Source organism: Mya arenaria, chromosome 7 (genome assembly GCF_026914265.1).
Source record: "Mya arenaria isolate MELC-2E11 chromosome 7, ASM2691426v1".
NCBI classification, from domain to species: Eukaryota; Metazoa; Mollusca; class Bivalvia; order Myida; family Myidae; genus Mya; species Mya arenaria.
In genome coordinates, this window is record NC_069128.1 from 25,654,065 (window position 1) to 25,666,464 (window position 12,400).

The 12,400-nt window shown below is 38.7% G+C and overlaps 1 protein-coding gene across 5 annotated transcripts in view; it reads left to right on the forward strand.

Annotated features, from left to right (window-relative positions):
* Window positions 1-255: 255 nt before the first annotated feature.
* LOC128240342 (microtubule-actin cross-linking factor 1, isoforms 1/2/3/4/5-like) overlaps window positions 256-12,400 on the forward strand; it is a 100,675-nt gene continuing 88,530 nt past the window's right edge. For all 5 annotated transcript variants that reach the window (XM_052956952.1, XM_052956948.1, XM_052956953.1 and 2 more), the window contains exon 1: window positions 256-564. The gene's annotated coding sequence lies outside the window, so the exon portion shown is untranslated. The remainder of the gene's footprint in view (window positions 565-12,400) is intronic.

Here is a 12,400-nt window from a genome sequence, read left to right on the forward strand (position 1 = left end):
AGTCTGATGTTTTCATTTATTTTCGAGTTAAAACGGTCAACAACTCTGCTGTTCATCTGATTTTACGGAATGGAATTACCTCCCTTCGGTTTAAAAGCAATTCAAATGTTTTGAGATGCCCCCTGACGTTTGATCTGTCGTCCATATCACGGTTACAGACGACTTAACCCTAGGGCGATATACGAAACCATACCTAATATGTATTTGTATGATATTAAGTTATTTAACCTCATATTCTAACAGTGGTTACCGAACTTGGCCAGTGTTTTGGGTCATTTTTTTTTCGTGGTTTAAACATTGAAATTGTGAAATAAATGATTAATTATTGACACTTTCATACACATATATATATATACAAGTATGGGGCGGAATTAATTAAATATTTATTTTAATTGTGTAGTGGCTGTGTGTGTGTGTGTATATATAGTATGTAGTTTTGCAATAGTTTAAATATTTTGGTAGGTGGCTATATATCTTTTAATCAGGATTTTATTTTCGAGATTAACATTCCAAAAGGAGACCGGATTTAACCAATAGTGCTGCATTTGGAGACAGGAGTCGCAGGTTAGTTAAATTAATGACTTAAAACATTTTGGTTTAAATATTTTAGTGGCATAATGAGCGAGAATTTACTAACAGACTATTTAATATGCTTAATCTTTATATGGTATATCCTACGTTATGGCAATATTTTGTTTTAATGAGGTTGTTTTAATGAGGTATAGGTGAATTCATACATGCACACGAAGAAGTTCGGGTTCTTGAACATGTATCAATGTTGAAGTAAAATCTACTTAAACAGTATGTATCAATGTTGACGCTCTTCAAAAACACTTACATCAATATTGAGAAAAACAGGTACTTTTAACATGTTACAATGTTGACGTGAATGCTACTTAATAATTAAAGAGGCAGGCACTTATATATACATATGTGCTACTTTAACATGTTTCAATGTTGACGACGAAGTTTCTTAAACATGTTAACATTATTAATGTTGACCAAAAACCTACATTACAGGTTGAGTAAGAGGCTGCTTAAACAAGCATCAATGTTGGAAAGTCGTTACATGTACTAAATACTGACCATTCAAATGGCGCTTTAAAGAACATCGTTTCTTCTAAAAATGTATATAAAAGTATAAATGTTAAGATATAATGAATAAATGCTATAATCCTATAACAATATACAGAATTGAGGAAATCATTTATTTTAAGGAAATAATGTTTAAGGATCATTTTCAGTTTAAAAGGACTTCCTGTTACGCCCAAGAAAAATACAACAATAATAAATGTATTATTAAATAATTGTGATATAAATACCATTGTAGATCGATTAGATAAAAGTCACATGTTTTCAGATATCTATGCGGTCAAAACTATCATATATGCATATCACTTGCCAATGACTAATTCGTCAACGCCTGAAATACTATCGATGTTTACATATACGAAAGTGAGTAATCTGATGATTTTATTATTGAATGTTTGATACGAGTTTCATGCCTGTTCTCCAGCCATATGGGCACACAGTCACTTCTTGCTCTTTTCGTTTGTACTTCAGACAAATTAGTGGTCAGCATCTTTTAAGTGTCCAATGAGAGGGCAGTAAACTTCAAAATTGCCAAAAATCAGCTGTCAGCAGTTATTGACTTTAATCAAGTGAATCGGTTAATATAAATAGTGGCTGGCCCACAAAGTTGGTAGTTTACACAATAGTATGCAGACCACTCAAAAGTTAAAGGTTGTGAGTAGGCCCTCGGCACATCCGCGGCACCCCAGCGTATCATAGCCTGATATATATGATATAGGTAATGATACGCCGGGGTGCCGAGGATGGTACTAACACAAAATAAATGGGGTGTTGTGCATGACTCCGTTACATACTATTGTAAAAACGCATTTCATAAAGACCGTAGTTATAATGTATCTATACAGAGTGATAAAGAAATAGATACAGCATTCTTGCACCGAACATCGTAAAGCAGGGGCGAATCCAGGATTTGACGTTAGAGGGGGCGTAACCTTTTGACTTGCGCCCCTCCCTTAGAACCGAACTTTAGTAGTTCAAGATGATGGCAGGGGGTTTGAGGGATACTTTTCCAAGAAAATATTTTCAATTTCTAGTTCGAAATGGTGCATTATGGCGTATTTTCTAACTTCTCTCCTATATTGAAATAAAGAGTAAAATTTGATAATTTGAGGGGGAGCGGACGTGGGCATCGCCCCGACTGGAACAAACCGCTGGTGTGAAAAGTAAATATTTCTGAAATGCGTGCCGTATGAATATGGAAAGACAATTTTAGACAGTGAAGTTGTAAGGTTATACAAGAGTAGTGGCAAAAATACTTGAGCAGATGTTTCGAATATTTTGAGTTTTTGTTCTCTGCTTTTTTGTACTAGGTACCATAAGAAAAGACAAATTGGGTCATACTGGAATCGCCCATGAGCTTTATTGAACGACGTATGTTTAAATATTTGACTTAGTTATGTTTTTAATGGTTCACCTCTATTCATATTTGTCCAGTTTCATATTTCACAAGGCTAATAATGCCTTATCATCGATGGCGGTATAGCTTCTTTATTAATACGTTAAGAATTGGCACAGTAACAAGGTATTACAGGTCAAAAATGTACCAGTTAAACATCGTGTAAGGTTTAACCTTTTCTATCAGACATCTTTTCAATATAAGACATCAATGCTTATCATAACTATATTCGACATCAAAGAATTCTGAAGAGGGTTTTAAAAATTATCTATCGAAGAACCTTCATTTATAAGCAAGTTTGTGGGTATTAAAATGATGTTCAAACAGAAACGAAATTATTACTTTAAAACTATAACGCCACGGACGGACGGGTACGTGTGCGCAACTATTTAGAATATAATCTGCATTTACAGGCAATGCAATTGCAGATAGGAAATCAGTAAATTCTTTTAAGGCTGTAATATCCTAATTCGTGTCATCTGACTATTACAGCCAATGAGGTTGTATTCTAAGTCATTTAGATGACCTGAATTAAAATCTTAATGATAAAGAAGGGCTCGTTCGCTACGCTCACTCCACCATTTAATCATTAAGATGTTAATTCATGTCATCTAACTATTACTTAGATCTACCTCAACCCCTGTCACAAATAATTTACTATGACAAAGGTTACAGCTACCAGCAGCGCTTTGAACGTACAAGCCTTATCCCTATCGGGTCAACAAATCGATCCCTCATTAATATTTCAGGACGATTCTTGCCAATTAATTACTCATAAAGCCACAGTCAGTATCCAAAGTTTGGCCAAGCAGAGAAAGGCCCGTGCTTCTGCCTGTGTACTGTGTTCCAAAAAACTTAAATCACTTCCAATCTAGTCGGAGCACTCTTTTACACCATTGACAGTGCTACGTTTCCTTCGATGTCATTGGGTCTCAATCAAACCGAGACTGCTGTTGTCACATTTTCCAGTGGATGCATGCCGTACCTTTGAACGATCTCCATTCGGAAGGATCTTGCGTCCAGCATGTTTGCTCCATGTCTTGAGCGCACTGTATTTTAGGAGGGATGAACTTATTCAAGTGGCCGATGATTGACAGCTCTAAAAATCTCAATCCATCAACCTTTTGGAGTGTAAATATCTTGTTTGTAAGGAGTAAATCGTAAATAAATAATAAGCGCTAATGAGCTAATAAAACAGCACGAATGACACGGTGTATCTAAAACGAACAATGGCCGGTTTATTAATTACTAGTGATACATCACATACGTTTAGTGTGTGGCAAATGTGATGTTACTGTTAAGGTAGTATGGAACATTTTAAAGTGATTGTTCTATGGGAAATTGAAAGAAACTATTCAATCAAAAATACAAAGAGAAAGATTGTGTTATAGAATACATGTAGTCTTAAAGAGACTGGCTTAGTTGCAACGGTATTGCAATGCAATTCGCAAAAAAAATGTAATTCGCATTCCCACTCGAATGTACCCGGTGGGGCGGGGAGTGTGTGAGTGTGTGTGTGTGTGGGGGGGGGGGGGGGGTTGCGTTCCTTGTAACATCAAGTGGATCCACCCCTACTCTACGTGTTCTGTTCATTTGTTGTTTGCCTCCTTCATGAGTGAGAATCTGTCCAATTTCCGCCGGCTTATATTTGCAATTTGCAGTTGTTATTTTTTATAATACATTCGGAAAGCTAGCAAGTTATCATTCAAAAAGGAAAAAAAACCCATTAAGTTGTCCGATAGTTTACCAAATTTACATCCCATGACATTTATTGCACATACAATGTAATCGAGGAACAATTTCGCGGTGGCCAAGATCAAGAGCGTCATCTTGATTCAAGTTTGATATTATATAATTGTATACAAAAAAGCAAGTGAACTTCTTAAAAATGGTTGGGAGGTCTTTATAAACAACCCTCCTACCTACCCGCTACCATACTATACTTTTGGATAGGTAACAATAACCAAACATTTTTTATTTGGCCTAAGCGCTGGGCAAGAACACCATTTTCTTTTTCTCTTGTGTCTCTGTAAAATCAGCCCCTGAACAATAGTTTTCTTGGCCTATTAAGCACATGACACTATGTCCATTCTTATATTATTGGGTCTCGCTAGACTTACTGAAGACACACGAAGACGTAAATCCATTATTTTTACTTGTCAACTATTCATATCTAGGTGTCAGTGACGGCTGTATGACTGATTTATGCAATTGTAAACCAGGGGGTGTTTTCATTTTAATTATAATACTGTTGTCTTAGTAGAAAGTAATTAATAATGAGGAGCTACATTGGGTCGATTTTTCAGATCTTTTGTGAAAGTTAACAGCGTTGTTAACATCATTGTTGTTAACTTTAAAGTTCACTGAATGGATACACATGTTATATCCAATATTCCATTAATTTGACTCTTCTGGAACAATCATATCGCAGTGGTTCCTTGCATTTGCAATACACATGGTCTTACAAACCTAGTCGAGCCCTTTTAGCCTAGTGGTGCGATTTGCCTGGCGACAAGTTTTCATAACCGAAGTCGAGCGAGTTGCCTAACAACTAGCCCTTATAACCATAGTCGAGCGAATTGTCTTACGACTAGCCCTTATAACCTCAGTCGAGCGAAGTGTCTTACGAATAGCCCTTATAACCCGAGTTGAGCGAAGTGTCTTACGACCAGCCCTTATAACCCTAGTCGATCGAAGTGCCTTACGACGAGTCCATATAACCCTAGTCAAGCGAGTTGCCTTATGACGAGTCTTTATATCCCTAGTCAAGCGAGGTGCATTACGACGAGTCCTTATAACTCTAGTCGAGCGAGTTGCCTTATGACGAGTCCATATAACCCTAGTCAAGCGAGTTGCCTTATGACCAGTCTTTATATCCCTAGTCAAGCGAGTTGCATTACGACGAGTCCTTATAACTCTAGTCAAGCGAGTTGCCTTATGACGAGTCCTTATAACCCTAGTCGAGCGAGTTGCCTAACGCTGAGCCCTTATAACCCTAGTCGAGCGAGTTGCCTTACGATGAGCCCTTATAAACCCTAGTCGAGCGAGTTGCCTTACGATGAGCCCTTATAACCCTAGTCGAGCGAGTTGCCTTACGATGAGCCCTTATAAACCCTAGTCGAGCGAGTTGCCTAACGATGAGCCCTTATAACCTTATTTGAGCGAGTTACCTCACGATGAGCCCTTATAACCCTAGTCGGGCGAGTGTCCTTATGACGAGCCCTCATAACCCTAGTCGAGCGAGTTGCCTTACGATGAGCCCTTATAACCCTAGTCGAGCGAGTTGCCTTACGATGAGCCCTTATAAACCCTAGTCGAGCGAGTTGCCTAACGATGAGCCCTTATAACCTTATTTGAGCGAGTTACCTCACGATGAGCCCTTATAACCCTAGTCGGGCGAGTGTCCTTATGACGAGCCCTCATAACCCTAGTCGAGCGAGTTGCCTTACGATGAGCCCTTATAACCCTAGTCGAGCGAGTTGCCTTACGATGAGCCCTTATAACCCTAGTCGAGCGAGTTGCCTTACGATGAGCCCTTATAACCCTAGTCGAGCGAGTTGCCTTACGATGAGCCCTTATAACCCTAGTCGAGCGAGTTGCCTAACGATGAGCCCTTATAACCCTAGTCGAGCGAGTTGCCTTACGATGAGCCCTTATAACCCTAATCGAGCGAGTTGCCTAACGCTGAGCCCTTATAACCCTAGTCGAGCGAGTTGCCTAACGATGAGCCCTTATAACCCTAGTCGAGCGAGTTGCCTAACGATGAGCCCTTATAACCCTAGTCGGGCGAGTTGCATAACGCTGAGCCCTTATAACCCTAGTCGAGCGAGTTGCCTAACGCTGAGCCCTTATAACCCTAGTCGAGCGAGTTGCCTATTGACTAGCCCTTATAACCCTAGTCGAGCGAGTTGCCTAACGCTGAGCCCTTATAACCCTAGTCGAGCGAGTTGCCTAACGATGAGCCCTTATAACTCTTGTCGAGCGAGTTGCCTTACGATGAGCCCTTATAACCCTAGTCGAGCGAGTTGCCTAACGACGAGCCCTTATAACCCTAGACGGGCGAGTTGCCTAACGATGAGCCCTTATAACCCTAGTCGAGCGAGTTGCCTAACGATAAGCCCTTATAACCCTAGTCGGGCGAGTTGCCTAAAGCTGAGCCCTTATAACCCTAGTCGAGCGAGTTGCCTATTGACAAGCCCTTATAACCCTAGTCGAGCGAGTTGCCTAACGCTGAGCCCTTATAACCCTAGTCGAGCGAGTTGCCTAACGATGAGCCCTTATAACCCTAGTCGAGCGAGTTGCCTTACGATGAGCCCTTATAACCCTAGTCGAGCGAGTTGCCTTACGACGAGCCCTTATAACCCTAGTCGGGCGAGCTGCCTAACGATGAGCCCTTATAACCCTAGTCGAGCGAGTTGCCTTACGACGAGCCCTTATAACCCTAGTCGAAAGAGTTGCCTTCTGATGGGTCCTTATAACCCTAGTCGAGCAAGTTGCCTAACGCTGAGCCCTTATAACCCTAGTCGAGCGAGTTGCCTAACGACTAGCACTTATAACCTTATTTGAGCGAGTTACCTAACGACGAGTCCTTATAATCCTAGTCGAGCGAGTTGCCTTACGACGAGTCCTTAATAACCTAGTTGGGCGAGTGTCATTATGACTAGCCCTTATAACCCTAGTCGAGCCAGTTGCCTTACGAAGAGTCCTTATAACCCTAGCCGAACGTGTTGCCTATTGACTTGCCCTTTTAACCCTAGCCGGGCGAGTGTCCTTATGACTAGCCCTTATAATCTTAGTCGAGCGAAATGCCTTACGACGAGCCCTTATAAACCTAGTCGGGCGAGTGTCCTTATGACTAGCCCTTATAATCTTAGTCGAGCGAGTTGCCTTACGACGAGCCCTTATAAACCTTGTCGGGCGAGTGTCCTTATGACTAGCCCTTATAATCTTAGTCGAGCGAGTTGCCTTACGACGAGCCCTTATAAACCTAGTCGGGCGAGTGTCCTTATGACTAGCCCTTATAATCTTAGCCGAGCGAGTTGTCTTACGACGAGTCCTTGTTACCATAGCCGGGCGAGTGTCCTTATGACTAGCTCTTATAATCTTAGTCGAGCGAGTTGCCTTACGACGAGTCCTTATAAACCTAACCGGGCGAGTGACCTTATGACTAGCCCTTATAATCTTAGTTGAGCGAGTTGCCTTACGACGAGTCCTTGCATTTGATAAAAGTTCATATAACGTATGATCTAAAATCAAAAGGTACGATCAATTCATTCATATTCCATGAGGATGCTTAAAGTATATATTTCTATGTGGTGCTTTTCGCATTCGTCGATACATATTAGATTCATTGACTTATTTGTTTGTACACCGCGATGCATTTAAATAATTCATTGCAGGTTTTCCTTGCCTATATGTATTGAAATCGTTCTCGCCCATCTTACGGAGTATAAAAGCGACATTAATTCAACATGAACTATTGAGTTATCAAAATAAATATTTACTTACATATGGTATTTACTTAAAGGCCGTTAGTAAATGATTAAATTTTAGTTGATGATAGGAGCCATTATTATGAATTAAATGGAAGACCAGGTACACAGTCAGTTGTTTTTTTCTGTGACACAGCGAGGGAAATTCCACAGGAATACTAGGAGCTATTTTATGAGTAGGACAAAACCTAGTTCTGATTATCACTTTTAGAACCGAAATTGCTACTAGAAAATTTGATGAAACATCTAAGACCTGGCCGAAATTTCTCGTAAATTCTTAAGCGTAACAAACTTAAATATCTTATTTCGTTTAGTTAAAGTACTGAAACTGACTGTTCAAAGTAAAACGTGTTTAGTCATGATTTACATAAAGATATATTCATACAAAAGTGTCAGAACTCATTCAAATGACGATGCAACACAAACAAAAAATAGCGTGCTTAGCCTGATCGTGTTATAAGTGACTTAAGATTGTTCGAGAATTTGGGGCAAACTGATGCAACTTAAAATGATACCTTAAGAGTGGTAAACATATATGATGGATGCTATAGTAAGTTTTACTTCGAATATTCGTTTAGTTCTCTTTTTAAGTTCTTCGTTATAGCAAGAAATCCTGCTTCACAAAGTATAAGTGTTCTGCAACTAAATATGGCTCTTATTTATTTGAAGCAATAGTCCTACAAAATTGTAAAACAGCAATGTTATTGATTTTCTTTTTCAATATTTCATGAAGTCAGGGAATGCACAGACGCATTGACGAGCACTCCATTTTTCAGCAGTTGGAGAAAAGGTCTTCTGGTCCATCTTTTCATATTAAAAATTCTCATCTCTGTCCGCAATTTCACCTCTACCTCGTCATGTTTGTATCTACCATGCAAATTGTTAAATAACCATGCTATTTTGTGATTTTGCCAAATATGTAAAATTGCCACCCTTCTGAAAGCTACTGGAGCGAATACTTACGAAAATAGAAAGCATAAACCATACATCATAAATAAGATGAATTTCTTTTTAAAACTGTTTTATGGTTGGTCGATCTTATGGTTATCCGATATCTTTTTAACTCGAAATCCGCGACGAGTAGTGACCGTTTTGCCAATTAGTATTGAGGACAAGCTTTAGAGAAACGGTTTTTCCAGGCACATTTCAGTATAACATTGAAAAGATAGTGCTCGTTAAGCGTTTTGAATGTGTATCTTATCCTGAGAGGACGGGGCTGCTTTTACTGAGGACACCCCCACCCCTCCTCACACACACACCCGTGTCCTACCAATCGTAAAAACTCGGCCATCTCCGGGGCAAGCTTCGGTATAGCTTCTGCTGGTTATAGGCCGAGGTGTTCCGATTAAATAATGTTCAAGTTTATGGTTAATGGCCGAGGTGTTCCGATGTAAACATAACATTAAATTCCGGTTAAATGCTACCATTACAATTTGCAATAGAGATATTACCACTTCAGACACGAGTACCCCATAAAAAAGTGCGTACCAAAATGGTGTGCCAGCCTCCTTAATGAACTATATGACAACCTAAACTACCTATCTTCACCACTTATTGGCATTATAATCCAATATTGTATTTATACGGCCTAGCGTATGTGTGTGCTGAGCTTTGAAATATAAAACGAAATAAATTGATGAAAAAAATATGTATGATGTACGATTATATTTCGATATGATCAGTATTACATTACGGTATAGGGACTCAGTAAAATTATTCAATGAAATATAAATACAAAAGAAAGCCGTCCCTCTGTATAATATTTTTTCTTCCTTTTTACAATATTTGCGATCGAATTTAAATCATATCCTAATATACGCTTTGTCGTTAGTACTAAATGAAGATGTTTCACTTTAGATCACATGTTTTGAACACCGCGAAGTAAGCCATTTAAAATGAAACCTATTTGTCCGTGTGTTTGAACATATTTTTCGTGTGTATGTGTAAACGTACTATGTGCAAACAGCACATACAACAGTGAAAAGGGTAGAATACCAGCAGAGCATTAAAATAGAAATTGAGAATTTGTACTAAAAAGTACAGAGTTGAAACGTAACTGTTTACATGTCCGCTATCGGTGTCTTAAGTAAATAAGACGCAGTTTCATTTGATTTCGTTACCATCCTATGCTTGCATTCCTCCGTATCCAAGCATAATTTCACCCCATGGAGAGGGTAAATTATGTCGGCTTTGTGAATAAGCCGTCGCCCTTAAATTTCAAATCAAAACAGGTATTTTATTGCGTAGAACCACGGGGCCTGGGGTTGACGTTGCCCACCCAGTGTTTTGGGTTGCACCACCTCATTGCCTCCTTCCACTACAAATACCTAAGTAACGCTGAGAGAAAGCAAACGGTACTAGTCTATATTAAAATGGTTGATCTCAACGTATGTTGAACGTATGCTAAACGTAGGTTGAACGTTTGATGAACGTAGGTTGAACGTAGGCTGAACGTATGCTGAACGTAGGTGTTCGTAGGCTGAACGTAGGCTGATCTTAGGTTGAACGTAGGCAGAACGTAGACTGAACGTAGGCTGAACGAATGCTGAACGTATGCTGAACGTATGCTGATCCAGAATCTATTATCATATAACATCATCCGACCCTGAAAAATTGCTACGTCACCGCGTACTTGACGGAGTTTTCATAAAACAGTGCAGTGCCCATTATTGTGTCACCTCATCCCATCCTGTGAAATTCCTATGCCCCCGCGTACTTGAGTGCCAATCATTTATAAGTCGCCTCCATGAGGTCTAAATAAAGTGCATTTCCCTTCAACCCCTCGACCCCAGCATGAAGACAAGAGTTGCCCCCTCTCTGATCAGTTGCTACACCCTTGAGTGAGTTATTCTTGGTCAATCTAATGACGATCACATTCAGAGACCCAATAACAGGGTCAGACTTCAAAGTTGGGCAAACTGGACACCCACGCTGTAAACAGTGACACTTTGATCGATTTCGGAACACCCCTTGTCAAAAAGATGAGCAGTGGTTTGTTGTGCTAACGTGTATCATGTTTATATTCAATGAATAAGTCATCTTACTGTTAGGTTAAACTTTCTATTAGGTGTCATGCATGCTTTCTAAAAACGATTTTATTAACGTATGCGAGTGCATACGCGAAGCTATATTGGCATTCATTTGTGTATTATTATCAATCAGTTCAGCAATAATGTTGAAATTGTTTTAATTAAACGATCACGCACCATCTTTAAAATGCGAAATTGCGCCGTATTTTCATATTTACGTTCGAAAATATATATTGATAAACTCATTTTCCTTAAAGCTTTACTAACGCTTTTTGTCATTAAACATCTATTTTCGACCGTAAATATGAAAAACTGCGATCTGATTATTTTGTCAGCAGTCTTATATCACTGGTCTCCAGACATTTACGAAAAAATGGCTTATTCCAAGACCGTTAAAAATGTTGACAAAACGTTCATCTGAGCGAGTGCAGCTTTAAAGGCGCACACTACAGGTTGATGCCATTTTTCTCTTCAAAATTTAATGCATAACCATGACTTAAATGAGCACAAAAAGGCATTTGATTTGTGTATACATAAAACATATTAGAGATATGTTGGCGCTTTTTAAACTTGGAAATGTGTGGCCACGTAGCTATTAATTAATATATATTGCTTATAAAGGCTAATACTTTTATCTGTACACTAATTATACGTTTTGTTTGTTTGATCATTTCAGTAAAATGAGTTAAACATGATAATGCATAATATATATATTGCATCATATGAGTTATATATACTTAGACCATGGTCGCTTTAAAGCTGCACTCTCACAGATTGACCGTCAGTTTGGCAACTTTTTATTTTTTGCCATGGAAACCAGTTATATACGACTGCTGACTTTTTTTGCTGAAAAATATAGATCGCAGATTTTTATATTCAAGTTAAAAAATATGTTTTATGCATTTTTCTTAAACCATCATTAATTTTTCGAACAGAAATATGAAAGTCTACGATCTGATTTTTTGTCAGCATTCTTATTGGTTTGCAGATATTTACGCAAAAACTTGCTCTTTCCAAGACAAAAAATAAAAAAAGTTGTAAACATGGTAAATCTGTGAGAGTGCAGCTTTAACCTCTCGATATGACCCTGAAAGAATATACTAAAAAGAAAGTTTAAACAAAATACTACTACCCGTAATTTGAAATAGAATGTACTCATGTAGAACATAAAAAACGATTAATAAACAAATAAATCATAAAATAGCCCTCCCGGAGGCTTATATTCTTTCTGATTATACTGTTTTCAAAGCATTTAAAATCGAGGGGTGAGCACAGCTAAGTTCAAATATGCAAATTGCACGATATTTGTGCTTGATCTAATACTTGTAATAGAAAACCACTCGTGTATTAAACCTTTAAGTTCTTTATCATTGAATAAACAATAGAATATT